This window comes from Acinonyx jubatus, chromosome C1, assembly GCF_027475565.1.
Source record: "Acinonyx jubatus isolate Ajub_Pintada_27869175 chromosome C1, VMU_Ajub_asm_v1.0, whole genome shotgun sequence".
Lineage (NCBI taxonomy): Eukaryota > Metazoa > Chordata > Mammalia > Carnivora > Felidae > Acinonyx > Acinonyx jubatus.
In genome coordinates this window covers 2841513-2856150 of record NC_069381.1, presented here as the reverse complement: position 1 = coordinate 2856150, position 14638 = coordinate 2841513, and the positions used below count along the sequence as shown (strand labels likewise).

The 14638-nt window shown below is 59.2% G+C and overlaps 1 protein-coding gene across 1 annotated transcript in view; it reads right to left on the bottom strand.

Moving 5' to 3' along the window:
* Positions 1-14638, bottom strand: part of AJAP1 (adherens junctions associated protein 1) — a 120291-nt gene that overhangs the window by 39724 nt on the left and 65929 nt on the right. The gene's annotated exons all lie outside the window — the stretch shown is intronic.

Below are 14638 nucleotides of genomic sequence, written 5' to 3'. Positions count from 1 at the left end.
GGGCTGGCGGACCCCGAGGCCACGCACAATCTACCAGAGCCCCGCGTCACCCGGCTCCGGGCGGTCCCAGGAGTCTCACGCAGGTGAAGACAGGAACCTAGTCCCCTGTGGGACAGGGACACAGACTGCTGGCCCTCCCCACGTCTCCACTCTTCACCTGGATGTGTCCGAACGCCGAGGCGGGCCCCACCTCCTCCTCCATCACGGCTCCAGCGCCTTAGCCGTATTGCCATCCTCCCGCGGGGCCTCCATCCCCGCCCGCCGACCTCCCTAAGTCACCGGGCTGCGTGCAGGTCCCGCCCACTTTCACCTCTACCTCCCACCTGCATCGCAGCGGGTCTCAGAGACCTCCTGCAGAGGTCGCCGCAGCCCGCGGGGGCTCTGCCTTCAGGGCCCCCCACCCAGCCTGTGCCTGGGCTCCGACGAGAGCGCCCAGGGTGCACAGGTGCTCCGTGCACCATGCCAGCATTACGGAAAGGACAAGCTCCCCTCAAGAAACAGCTTAGGATGACTCTGTTTTGCTTCTAACCATCTATTTGCCTGAAGCATCCGTGTCAACTCAGCTCTTCCAGGCTTAGCCAGTCCTTCCCAGGATGGCCGTGTTGCTTGATCGGGCCAAGCAAACAAGCCATCACGGGATGAGCCTCTGGGACTCATTCCACACCCAGGAGGGAGCCCCAGGACCCCATGTCCAGGGAGAGACCCGGGGGAGCTCACCTGACCTGTGCATCCCAGGTGTAGGTGGGTCCCCTGCCTGCTCCCTGCTGCACACGGCTGAGCGGGAATCTGAGACACAGTCATGAGCACCGAGGGAAGGAAGAGATTACTTCTGGCCACAGGGGATTGGGAAGGATTTGTATGAGGGGAATGTTTGTGGTCAGGGGCTCTGGCACAGCGCAGGGGAAGGCAAGGCTGTGGGCAGGGGGGAGAGGGCTGACTGCAGAGCAGCGGGCAAAGAGGGTCCCGGGAGGCCACGTGTGATGGTTATCGCAGCCTCAGAAGCAGAGGACAGCCCTGGACCTTAGAATCTCCGCAAGAAGGAGGGGACAAAGGTGGCCCGGCCACTATCACGGGCCCCTCTTCAGGGCTGCCTTCTGTTTCCTTCCAACAAAACCCACAGAGACGGCTCGCACACTGCATCCAGCATTACCCATGGGGCTCCCTCCCTCCCAAGTCAAACGTGCTCTGAGACCACGTGGTGGCAGGGTCGCCCTGGGTCTCCAGGCTGCTGGGGAAGAGACAGTGTTTCCCAAAGCCGACCCTGGGGGTGCAGCGATGTGGGGGCACAGGTGGCTCTCCTGGCCCTGTCACACACTTTCTGTTCCCCTTCGCATCACAGGCTCTAAGCACTGTCACCGGGAGCTCCCGGGGCAGGTGCCTCCTGGGAACGTCACAGAAGCTGCATGCGAGCTACAGCAGGAGTGACAGAGAACAAGTGGTCTGACTGGGGGTGGGAGGCCCAGGACCCTCCCCCCAGGGGAGGGCGCGCTCCAGGTTTTAGGGTGTGCTCGCTCAGGGTGCTGGGAACGGCAGGACTTTGGGGCCAGGCTGGTCCAGGTTCAACCTCTGGTTCTGCCCGGCCTCAGAGGGTGCAGAGACACCTTACTCTCTTGTTCTCCACATCCTCATCTATAACACACACACACACACACACACACACACACTGTATGTCCCAAGGAACTGTGACCAGGATTGAATGGGAGAGAGACCAGGGTAGTGCAGTGCATTACAATAACATCCCTGAGGCCAGGTTCAAATAGCAGCTCTACCCTTTTATAGGCTGTGTGACCCTGGGCAAATCACATAACTTCTCTGTGCTTCTGTTTCTTCCAATGCTGAGGAAGACAGTATTCCTGTCTCCCAGATGCCGCGTGTGCACAAGGTCTGATTGAAGTCAAACATTTAGAACCTGGCTCGTGGTGAGGACACCACGCATCGGAGGTCACTGCTACTATTAAGGCAGGAGTTACAAACTGGACCCCGCCTCATTTTCCAGGGCTCAGGGAATGGGCTCCTTTCTTCTAAGAGTACAGCATCTGGCTGCCACCTTTCCCCTCCACCCAGAGCAGGTCTGGAGGTCCAGGAGATCTGTGGGTTGGGTGTGGATTTCAATTGTCACGACTGAAGGGGACTTTTGCAAATCACTCTCGTTTTTCCCAGGCTGAGCCGAGTCAACGCTTGGGACGTGATCGCTTATGAAGGGACCTAATTGGTGCACGGCAAGGCCCCGCTCGCACCACGCAGACCTCGCGTGAACCGCTCCTCTGTTCAGCCCGTTCTCTCCCCCACCATCTCTTTGATCCACATTTCATAAGGGCATCTTGCCCTAGAATTATGAGCACAGAAATCAGAGCAAGAATCTTCCGCGTTCTATTTCTGGCTCTGACACAGACACTGGCGTGTGGGCAGATCATAACGCCAGAATTTTCTCTGGTCTCAGGGAAATAGCACAAGTCACAGTGGCCTTCTCCTGCCCCTGCCGCCTGAGGGGGACGGGGCTCGTCTTGCACGGGGCACGGGTGGGTCAGGACAGCCCGGACCTTCCCCCCAGGCGTGCCCATTGGGACTTCCCAGGCTTGGGAGCAGGGGTCACTCTCCTTGGTCCATTCTTCCAGAACAGCGTCATCGGGTCTCTCAGAACAGGGTAGGTGGCTGCTTGGCTGCACTTGGCTCCCACTGGATGCATCTAGATGAGGCCGGGGGCCGGCGTTGGTCTGCCTGCTGCTGAGGCCCCAGCCCCCAGCACAGAGCTGGGCACTCAGTGTCTTGTGGTCGGTTGAATGAATGGAGGGTTGAACGGATCACCACGCACATGGGATTGGCTGGGCGACTTCTCCTTACTGTAGAACCCGCTTCCAGACCCAGGATGTGGAGATGACGATTCTCAGGGCAGGTGGGGCCTTGGGCAAGTGCAGACTCACATTTCCCTTGTGTGATCTGAGCTTCAGGGCGTGCAGGCAGTCTGGGGCGGGGGGCGGGGGGGGGGGGGTGGGAAGCATAATGTTCCTATAAAAAGGCAATCAACTAAAACTCTGAGCCAAGCCCAGGGGGACCCTGCTGTCGACCTGGCCTCAACAAGAGCTGAGAGGAAAGACTGGGGAGGGGGCGGCCCACAGCCAGGGGCCGGGAAATCCCATGAAGATTCCCAGTGTGAAAATACATGTTTTAACAGCTTTTTAATTGTTCTCCATGCTGATACGCTCTGAGGCAGCCCGCTGGGCGGAGAGGAGTTCAGAAGCCTATTTCGGCTCATCTGCGGGGCATCTGGAACAGAGGGGGCCACGGGGAGGCACCCAGGTCCAATTCTACACCCACGGGCCGTGCGCCATTTTACAGATGTGACAGAGGCCGGGGCCATAGGGCCTGCCCCAGGGCTCTCAGGGGGTCCGATGAGGCCCAGTGGGGGCAGAGCGGCGGGGGCGGGGGTGGGGGTGAGGGCACCGGTACCCTTCTCTCCATCAGCCGGGTGCCAGTTCTGCCCCCACCCCCCACAGCCGCACCTCGCCCAGGTTGGCGTGTGAGGCCCCAGCACTGACAGGTCCTAGGAAGATGTGGCATCAGGGTCCCCCGGGCCTGCATGGCTTTCCCAACATGCTCAGACCCCAAGGGTCCTACCACCACCCGCATCCCTCCTCCTGAGGCTCTCTGGGGAAGGCAGCCGTCCCCTCCCTGCAGGGTGGGGGCTCTTTGAGTGGGGGGCTGCAGAAGGCTTGTCCCTGGACCCACAGAGGCCTGTGAAGATGTGTTCGCTGGCCCTGTGGACACTTACATCCCCTCCCTCCTGGTGGAGTTTCTCTCTCCAAAAGCACATCCTGCTTCCATTCGTAACGTCTGGGGGCACCCTGTCCCCCTGTCAGTGAGACTAGGAGAGGCACTTGGCTTCCAGGGAGGGGTGTTGGAGATGGGCACCATGGAGAGGAGAGTGGTTGCAGATGAGCCCCTAGCCTCCCAGGACAGGTGGGACCGGGGGCGGGGGAGGAGAGGAGGGCATCCCCAGGAGCCTAGTGTGACCTTGGCTTTTCTCTAGAAACTGCCAGGCAAAGAGGCCACTGTGTGAGCATCTCTGTCTTTGTCCCAGAGGTGCTAGCCTATTCCGAGCTCCATGCAAACAGCAAGGGAGTCAGAATGAGCTCGCTCGGCCGGGGCCCCCGTAAGTCACCATGGACCCTCCTAGCACCTGTTTCTTTCTCCTTCTCAAGCTGCCCTCTCAAGTCTGAAGTCGTGAGGGTTGACCAGATGGACATCCTCCCTGTGGGCTGAGCTTCTCCCATGGCCCCCGCTTGCCTGCCGACCTCATCCTGTAGCTTTCTTTTCTTTGCCCCACCCCCCCATGCCCTGCAGTTTTATCGAGGTATAATTGACAAATTAAATTGTATATATTTAACATGAACAATGGGATGCTTTGATATCCTGTACTTTTCTGAACTCTTTGGGGGCGCTGAAAAATGCAAAGGGAAAGTCTGCAGAGCTGCTGGGAGATGACAGCATCTTGAAGGAGTCTGAGCATGTCAGCTCTTCAGTTACTTAGAAAAAAAGAACGAGCAATAAAATGTTCTCACGGTAAAAGCTTTTGCCATCTCAATCTCCTTTTAACTTTGGAAGTTGAATCTGTGAGTGAGACTGAGAGAAGATGCCCAGGGGAGAAGCAACATGCTTCTTGCTTAGGGGGAAGGAGGGGTGCAGGCAAGGTTTGATCCAGCCAGGTAGGGATGAGAGTTGCTCAGGCACTAGAGGCAGGAGGGGGTCCGGACAAGTGCCAAGGTGTCGCTCTAAGTGTCTCTTCTTCCTTGTGCACCTGTGAGTGCCCAACTCCCAGATGCACCTGACAGGTGTTCGAGAAACGCATGTCTCAATGGGGAATGGGGCTGCTCCAGTCCAGCAGCTGTGGGCTCAGTGCCCAACGATGGAAACGGTTGGTGTTCTCTTCCTGGGAGAGATGTGTCTCCCCTCGACTCTGGCCTGGAAGGCGGGCTTTGGGCTCCGTGGTGTCATCTCCAGCTGCAGAGAGGGGAGGGCCCGCGACATGCAGGTATCTGGGTGAGCGGGAAAGATTGCACGCCTTCCAGGAATCGATCCACATGAACGGACAGATCCAGCAGAAGGAGAGGTTTGTGTTTTTGCTTTTCTTTAAAATTTGTAAAAATGAGACAAGATCAAGAGGGAGGTAAACACTTTCCCACCACCGCCTCCTCCTCAGGCACGAGGCTGGGTACGCTGCAGATGAATCTGGCTTCTGGAACAGCCGTGCCGAGTGGCTCTGTCCACAGTTCTCTTTCAGCGTCTTGTGAGTTATTTTTCCCCCTGAAGCCAGAGTTAACAATAACATCAAACTTTACAAGAAACCTCTGCCACCAACACGGCAGCACGTGTGCCTCCTCTCTTCCCCGTCTCCTCTTCCGATAAGATGCTAAATAATCCACGTGCGGTCAGGGGAAACTCCAGAAACTTCTCCTCTTGTGGGTGAAGAGCCCCTCCCTGCTCAGGCTCTGCTCCCGTGGGGTCACAAGGGCCCTGTCTGTTGACACAATTCCTTTGCTCAGAGACAAAAGAGCCATATTTGGTTGGCAATGGGGTGCGGGAAGAAGGGGGATACTTTCAGGGTTGAACTTTGCTCACCCTCCAAAGATGATGAGGTCCTACCCCCCCCCCAGAACCCGTGAAAGGGACCCTATTTGGAACGAGGGTCTTTGCAGATGTGACAAAGTTAGGGGTCTCTAGCTGACATCATTCTGGATTATCTGGGTAGCCCTAAATCCAATGACAAGCATTATGAGTGGAATTGTGCTCCCCTCAAAAGATGTGCTGGAGTCTTAAACCCCCAGACCTCAGAATGCGACCTGATTTGGAAATAGTGTCTTTAAGGGCGACATCAAGTTAAAATGAGGTCATTAGGGTGGACCTTGATCTAAATGACCAATGTCCCTACAGAGGGGAAATCTGGACACGGAGAAGTGCACAGCAAAGACAACGCAGGGACACAGGGAGAGGATGGCCGTCTGCAAGCCCCACGAACCCTACGCCACGGGAAGCGAGAACAGACGCCTGGAGCCGGTTCTCTCTCGCAGCCTCGTTAGAAACAGCCCTGCCGACACCTTGATCTTGGACCTCCGACCTCCGGAATGGGGATGAGAAACTTCTGGCCCGCGGCACCCCAGGAAATCTCACAGGTACCTAAACAAAAAGACCTCCCTCCCTCTTGCATGGAGCGCTTATTTGGCTCCAGCTGACGCGCTGCGATGATTCACGGGCACCACATCGGAACTGTGCGAACAGGCAGTGCAGCCAAGTCATCCTCAAAGGGAGCTCGGAGCCCAGCAGCCAAAAACCAAAGCCAGAAGTGCTCTGGGAGGAGCCTGAGCACATACAAAAAGTGAGAGGGGCCTGAGCACAAGGTTTATGGGAGGGGCCTGAGCTCGGGCATATGGGCGAGGCCAGAGCCCAAGGCCTGTGGGCGGGGCCTGAGCACCCAGGGCATGGGAGGGGCCTGAGCACTAGGTTAATGGGAGGGGCCTGAGAACAAGGGTAATGGGAGGGGCCTGAGCACACAGTGTGTGGGCGGAGCCTGGGCACCCAGTGTGTGGGCGGGGCCTGAGCACCCAGCGCGTGGGAGGGGCCTGAGCATGAAGCTTGTGGGCAGGTGGCTCTCCCACCTCGAGGGCCCGGCCTGCACCCTGCTGCTGGACCATCAGTGCATCTGGGTTAGCATAGTGACAGCCTCGGGGACACACACATCCTGCCCAGCGTTGTTCCCGCTCTGATCTGTCTCCCTGCCTCCAGAAAAGGGAGGACTTGTCAATATCCAGGCCAGGAGCCAGGCTGCTTATTCATTCACTGTAGGTGCTATTTACGGGTGGGAAGTTGAGATGGCTGAGTTTATTAATTAATGATCCATCTCTGGTGTTGATGTATAATTCATTTCAATGATCTTTCCCAGGACACAGCACAGCCATGGGCCCCGCGCTAGCCTGAGCTAGAAGGAAGGCGGGGGGGGGGCGATAGACATCAGGGCTACGGGAAGACTGACAGGGCATCTGCGGCCAGAGCTGGGGGCCAGCAGACACTCTGAGGGCCCACATGTCCAGGTGACAGGCCCAGTGAGGGACTGATGACAGGACCCCCAGGAGGCTGGGTCAGAGGAGGAGTAGGTCCCGAGCTCCAGGTGGGAAGGAAATTCAGTGGGGAGAAAGGCACAGTCATTTGTGCCCAAGAGGGAAGTTTCCAAGGGCTTGGTCCCTCTCTCCAAACTGACTGAGGCAAGGTTCACACTGGCCAGTGAAGGGTGGCCAGGGCCTGGTGGCTCACCTGGACCAGTCACCCATGACCACGACTTACCCAAACAATCTTCACTCCCTCATTCACACCTGCTTGTTGGCACTCCCTAGCTTCCAGGCTGTATTAGTCATCTATACCGTGTAACCAATAACTCAGGCTCAAACCTACTGACCATGTCAGTTTCTGTGGGTCAGGAGTCCCACTGTGGCTTTGCTGGGTCCTCTGCTTGGGGTCTCAGAGACTCTGGGCTCCAGAGGTGTCCAGTGGGGGACAGAGAGCCCCACTGCCTGAGGCTCCTGGTACCTCCCTTGCTGGGCTGTGTTCTCATCTGAAAGTCCAACAAGGGAAGAACCCACTTGGCAAGCTTATCCCGGGCACTGGCGGGATTCATTTCCTCATAGCCGTGGGACTGAGAGCCCTGGCTTCTTGCTGGATGCTGATGGGGACCATCCTCAGCTCCCACAGGCTTCCCACAGCCCCCTGGCCCATGGGCCTCTGAAAGGCTGTCCCACCACACAGCTGCTGCTTCGTCTAGGCCAGCATGAAAGTCTGCCTAGTGAGTCTGCTAGCTAGGTGCATCCTGTATGCTATAAAGTGACTGTAGGATAATGTCACCTGTCACCTTTGCCGTATTCTACTGGTTAGAAGCAAGTCACAAGCCCTGTTCATGCTGCAGAAGAGGGGACCCCACAAAGGCACCTATCAGGAGGTGGCAATCATGGGGCAGACAGGCCAGGGCAGGGAGGGGCCAGAGAGTACCTGTTCTCTGCTGCCATGCAAGAAACACTGATTAAGGGAGCCATGAGTTTATGGGAGGGGTGGCGGCACGGGTGACACACTCTGGAGTCCTGAAAACGCAGAGGGCAGGGCCTGGGGTGGTCTTTACTCTGGACACCCTGGCTCTGGGCTGAGAGGGACAAAGGGGGAGCCATCACAGAGCATTCACACGAGTCTGGGAAGGACCACCTGGTGTGGTGGGAGCAGTGTGGACCCCAGGTCTGAGCAACAGCTCACCACGGAACAGACCACTGCCTCGGGCACCACTGTGCGCACAGCTTCGGTGGCGGGGGGCTCCCTGGGCCTTTCACCGGGAATCTCCATCCGGGGGGAGCAGAGCTGAAGACGCCCAGGGGAGAACAGCCCAGCCCGTGGCTTCAGCACGGGGCCCCCTTCTGCTCTTCTCGTCCGTTTTCTTTCATCCTCACTGAAGTCAAGCAGCCTTTACTGAGGCTTTAAAACCCTTGGGAACATGGAATCTGGCCACTTCCTCCCGCCCAGACTTGGGGAATCACTTGGGGCCCCCAAGCCTGCCACCCTGGCCAGGAGCCCCCTCCCCCGTGACAAGCCCCATTCAGCTACAGAAAGCAGACTGCTTGCCTCCCCCACCCCCCGCCCCCGCACCGGCTCCCAGGGAAACTTCCCAAACTGCAACTACCAAGGTTTCCCCCACCCCCCCCCCCCGAAATATGAAAGGAGAAGTACTGAGCAGGTATCTTAAGAGTACACACAAGCCCTGACCTCTGCGAGTTTCTGATACGGGCCTTGGAGTCGTGGCCCCCCAAAGACACACATGCTCACAAGCAGGTCAAGCTCACAGCCTCCGCAACGGGGTTCCACGGCCTGCGCCCCGCAGCTCCCCTCCATCGCCATGGAGACCAGAGTGCATTTTCTCTCCACGTAGGACTGTGGACTGAATGGTGTCCCCTGCAGTACCCCATATACCCGTTAGCCTTGGCCCGGCTGAGTGGCTCCCAGCTTCCCTGCTCCCTGGAGCCTGGCAGCCTCACTCTCTTCTCCAAGACGTGGCTGCTTTGCTCTCTCTGGATGAGCCGGACATGCTCCCCACACTCGCCCACGCGTGTGGTGTGGACTCCGGCGGGCGGGTCCTGAGCAGCTCCTGCCCACGCAATCCCAGTGTGCATGGGCATGGAGACCGGGGTGTGGGGCTCTGCACGGGAGAAGTGGCACCTTCTCTCAGTCTGGGCTTGGGCGACTCTCAAAGGAATGACATGTTACTACCCTGTCTCCCCTCTCCTCTCCGTGTCCCCTTTTCCTGTCACTAAAGGTCTACAGACCTGCACGGCATCTCACCCCGATGAACAATTCATACAGAAGTTGCATTTTGTACAACTTGTTCAGAAAACCACGTGCAGCCGGCTGTGGGCCAGGAGCTGTGCCAGGGGCCAGGGCCACAGGGGGCAGGGGATCCGGGGGCAGGAGGTTTGTTTCTGCCCCTGAAGGAACTCCCAGGCTGGGCGATCGCCGGGGGAGGTGCTGAACACGCAGGTGGTCTTTGCTGTTTTTAGTATTAGGTGGCGGGGCTGGGGGGCAGACATCTGAGCAAGTGGCCGTAAAATGACAGAAGTCATGCTAAATGCCAGGAAATGGAGACAAAGAATCCAGGAGTGCGCGTTCCCAATAAAGCCTCATTTCTGAGTCTGGGTTCAAGTCCCAGCCAGGAGCAAGGCCAGTCCTGGTACCGCTTAGAGGACTGCCGTGGGTGTGCTCAGGACGGTCGTCCCCCAGGTCTGCAACCCCTCGGCCTCGGCAAAGGCTGCTACGGAGGAGGAGCCCCCGCTGCACCTGGGAAGGGAGGAAGACAGCACAGGAAGGCCCCACGATGCTCGGTGCATCCCGTGGTGTTTGCCTAAGAGCCTCGTCTGAGCGGGGCAGGGCTGGTCCCGTGGCCCCAGGATGCGGGTGCAGGAGGTGGTGCAGGGCCATGTCTGGAAGCATTCTTCCGATTCCTGTGGCCCATTACACGCCCAGGTGAGGACGCCGAGGTCGCCTCCGCAGATGAGGGGACAGAGCCAGCTTGCACATTCAGGGATGGCCCACCCACAGCTCCTGTTTGGACTGAGAGAAACACCCAGTTCCTGCCCCTGACCAGGACCTCCCCGGCCCCCTGCACGAGCGCCAGGCCCACCACCTCCCCTGCCCTTCCCACGCCCAGCCTCCCAGGTGCCGGGAGGCCCCTGCACGTGCCCCGGGTCCCGGGGCTCACATCCGACCGCAGACACCCCCGTCCCACCGTCAGGCCTGGCCCACATGCCCCCATCTCCATCTGAGGTGGAATCCACACACCTGCTGTCCCCCGCCTGGGGACAGAGGCGCTGCAGGCCAGGGCCCCTCTGCGCCGCCCCTGGAGCACACTGGCTCCTCCCACGCACGCAAGGCCTCCCAAGTGGAAATGGGGAATGTGTGCTGCCAGGAAAGCGGGATTTCCCAGACAGACCGCCTTCTTTCTCATTACCGCCTCCTGCTCCCTCCAAGAGCCCAGCGTGCCCTGCGCTTAGCTCAGCTGCGCATGCGCAGGTGCCAGTCCTCCTCCCGCGCGAGGACTTTGTTTCCGCTCGACCAGCGCCCACTGTCACCCCGTGGCGGACTGGACCGTCCACGCCCGCAGGCGCACACGCCTGAAGCAGCAAAACTGCCCTTTGCCTCCAGGGTCCTCCAAGCCCCTCCCCATCCCCGCTGGCCCAGCCCCTCAACATAGTCCCCGCTGCCTCCCCACGTGACCCGGCGCGCCTTCTTGTCAAGCCTCCACGCCTGCACCTCCACGGAGGACAAAGGTGATGGTCACTTCTGTGCTCATCCCTCTTGCTTCCTGGGAGCCCTGATTCAGGACCTCCTCCTCCTCCTCCTCCACCTCCTCTCTATCCTCCTTCTCCTTTCCCTTCCTCCTCCCTCCTCTCCATCTCCATCCTCCCCCTCCTCCTCCCAGTCCTCCTCCTCTCCTCCTCCTCCTCCACCTCCTCTCCATCCTCCCTCTCCTCCTTCCCCTTCCCCCTCCCTCCTGTCCATCTCCATCCTCCCCCTCCTCCTCCCCCTCCTCCTCCCTCTTCCTCCTCATCCACACCCTCCTCTTTCCACTCCCTCCTCCTCCCCCTCCTCTCCATCTCCATCCTTCCCCTCCTCCTCTCAGTCCTCCTCCTCCCTCCTTGTCCACCCCCTCCTCCTTCCCCTCCCTCCTCCTCCTCCTGTCCGTCTCCATCTTCCCCCTCCTCCTCCCAGTCCTCCTCCTCCTCGCCCTCCTCCTCCCTCCTTGTCCACCCCCTCCTCCTTCCCCTCCCTCCTCCTCTTCCTCCTCTCCATCCTCCCTCTCCTCCTCCCAGTCCCCCTCCCCCTTCCTCCCCTCCATTCCCCTTCCTTCTCGTCCTCCCTCTCCCTCCTCCCTCCTCCTCTCCATCTTTGTTCTCCCCCTCCTCCTCTCAATCCTCCTCCCCCTCTTCCTCCTTCCCCTCTCCCCTCTCCTTCCTCCTCCCTCCTCCCAGTCCACCTCCCCTCTTCCCCCTCCCCTCCTCCTCTCCATCTCCATCCTTCCTCCCCTCCTTCCCCTTCCTCCTTTTCCCCCTCCTCCCCCTCCTCCCCTTCCTCCTTCTCCCACTCCTCCCTTACCTCCTCCTCCCTCCTCCTCCTCCTATCTCCATCCTCCCTCTCCTCCTCCAAGTCCTCCTCCCCCTCTTCTTCCTCCTCTTCCCAGTCTTCCTCCTCCCCCTCCTTCTCCTCGCCCTCCTCCTCCCTCCTCCCCCTCCTCCCCCTCCTTCTCCTCTCCATCTCCGTCCTCCCCCTCCTCCCAGTCCTCCTCCTCCTCACCCTCCTCCTCCCTCTTCCTTCTCCTCCTCCCTCCTCCTCCTCTCCATCTCCATCCTCCCCCCTTTCCTCCCTCTCCCCCTCCCTCCTTCTATTCCTTCCTCCTCCCTCCCCTCCTCCTTCTCCCCTCCTCTTCTGTGAGATGCTCCAGGTTTCCATGGGATGACCCTCCTGGTTTCCTCCTCCATAGACATCCCTCCTTGTGCTTTGGGGACCCTCTGGGGCCCTGTCCTCTGTCCCTGTCCCCCTTTCATGCCATCCACACTCCCTCCAGGTGATTTCAACTATCCACAGGACCTCTGACAGCACACAGACTCCCACAGGCCAGACCTTCCCCCAGCTGCACACACACAAGTCCACGGACATCCCCCCTTGACGGCTGATGCAAAGGCTGCAGGGAAGCAGGGCCCAGGGGGCCGCTGGCCGCCCTCTCCAGTCTGCACCCACCCCAGCTCAGGCACCACTTATGTTGAAGGCACAAGCTCTGACCACACACCTGTTCTCTTTCCCTCGTGTCACCCACCCGAGTCCTCAGCAAGTGCCGTGCACCCTCCTGTTTCCCCCCCCTGAGCCGGACTCCCACCCCACTCTCTCCTGGAGCCTCACGGCTTCAGGAGCATCCACAGGCCAGGCCACTCCTTGTTCACCCCACAATCGCCCCCACAATGGCCTCCAAGCACACGAAGACCGTGCCGCTGCCCAACCTCTACCTCCCCTGCCCCCGGCCACGTGGCCCCACGCCCCAGCCCCCCAGTATTTGCCACACTAGGTCCACCTCGATTCCTGGCCACCTCCCTCCTTTTCCCTCCCACCTCCTCCTCCCACCATCTGGTCTCCACTAAAGCATCAGCCCCCTGCCACGCCCTGCAGGTACCCTCCCCGTGCACACGGGCACCTGAAGTGGTTCTTATGTCTCCACGTGAGCGTCCATCTGTCTGCTGCCCCCAGAGGGGACAGGGACTGTGAGTTGTCTTCTCATGTAATCGCAGTGCCTGCCACATAGTAGGTGCTCGGAACATCTCAGATGGATGAGTGAGTGAATGATGGATGGATTTTCAGGGTCCAAGGCCAACCAGAGGTCGGGCACTTTGGTCTCTGAACTGTTTGTCAGGCTCGATTCATACGAAGTATTTCATACAAATGGAGGTTCCGTTTTCTCCAAGCCCCAGTGGCTCCCAGGGCCTCTGAGCAGCCCCAGCCTCGTGAAGGGGAGTGGGGGTGAGGGCTGGGTCACTGGCCTCCCCGGACCCGCCCTCCACCTTCTCTAGCAGCACCAGGACTGGGGACAGTGGGGGGGTCTGCAGTTCTCTCGGCTTCTGGAGGAAGCCCCGTGGCACGGCCGACCCCCAGCCCCTCCTGGATTGCAGGTACCCCAGGGAACATACACGTCCACGTCCTAACCCCCAGAGCTTGTGAACGCGGCCTGATTTGGAAAAAAGAACTTTGCAGATGCAATGACATCAAGGATCTCAAGATGAGACCATCCTGGATGCTCAGGGTGTGGGCCCTGGTCCAACGGCTGGTGTCTTCATAAGAAGAGGAGAGACACAGACACAGAGGGAAGATGCCGTATGGAGACAGAGGCAGAGGCTGGAGGGGAGCACCACAGCCACCACCAGCTGGAAGAGGCAGGAGAGATGCAGCCCCCGCCAGCCTCTGCCCTCTAGATTGCGAGGGATCAAATGTCCATTGTTTCAAACTCCCACCTTGTGTCAATTCGCTGCCTCGGCCCCAGGACGCTCACAGGCAGACACAAGCTGGTCCTTCCGTGCGCAGCGTGCAGGTGCAGGTGAGGGCACGGCCACCCGTCTCCAGGGGTGGGATGAAAACAGAGATTCTTGGGGGGGGGCAGCACCTAGGAATGTGGGGGACACTCTTGGTTGTCACAGTGGCTGACATTAGGTGCGTGGGGCCAGGACGCTACCTGCCTTGCGTGTACGGGACAGACGTGCTCACCCACGGCCGGTGCTGTTCCGTGGAACTCCGAGCGTCCTTCTGTTCACTCCTGCTGTAAATGCTCTGAGCCCAGAAAGCCTCCTTCTGTTCCATGTGCAGACCCAGAGTATTTTCTGCACGGTTTTAATAAGCACCGAAGTTTCCAAGAACACAACCACCATGGACATCAAAAGAAGGCTGTGTTATTTTTTTTTTTTGTCCCAAATGTTGCCGGGAGCGCTCACCGTTTCGAAAAGTCACCTGCCCCCCGTGCCCAGATGACATACCTGTCTTAGCTTGACTGGCCCTCAAGTTCCTGGTGATGCCACATGGGGGTGCGGGGTCAGCCTCTGACTCCCTCACCATGAAGACGTGCACAGACCAGCATTATCATACATCACTTCATATATCCTCTATGTCCCTGTGAAGGCATTACCTGAGTTTAGAGGACCCTCAGTTTCAGGAGCTTATACTTTCTCTGAAAAGGTGCCCTGAAAGTGAGCAAAAAGGAGCATTACCAACATGCTTTGTAAACTGGGGCCCTGGGTCCGGAAGGGCAGGGAGTTGGCTCTAGAGTGCCAGCCTTTCTGCCCCCACTCCACAGACGATGCCGATTTTCCCCTGCTGTCAGAGGTGGGAAGAGGGAAGGGGACCCAGGCGTGGATCTCAGAGGCCCTGCCTTCGGCCCCAAGACACATCCATGGAGTCCTGGTTGGGGCCCGAGCTGCCAGACTGTCCAGAATGGAAGACCACACAGTGGGGGCATCTGATATTTCCACCCAGCTGGCATGGGCTCTGCTGATGGGCAGGCCTCCCTGGAACTTCTAGAAGGTTCCTT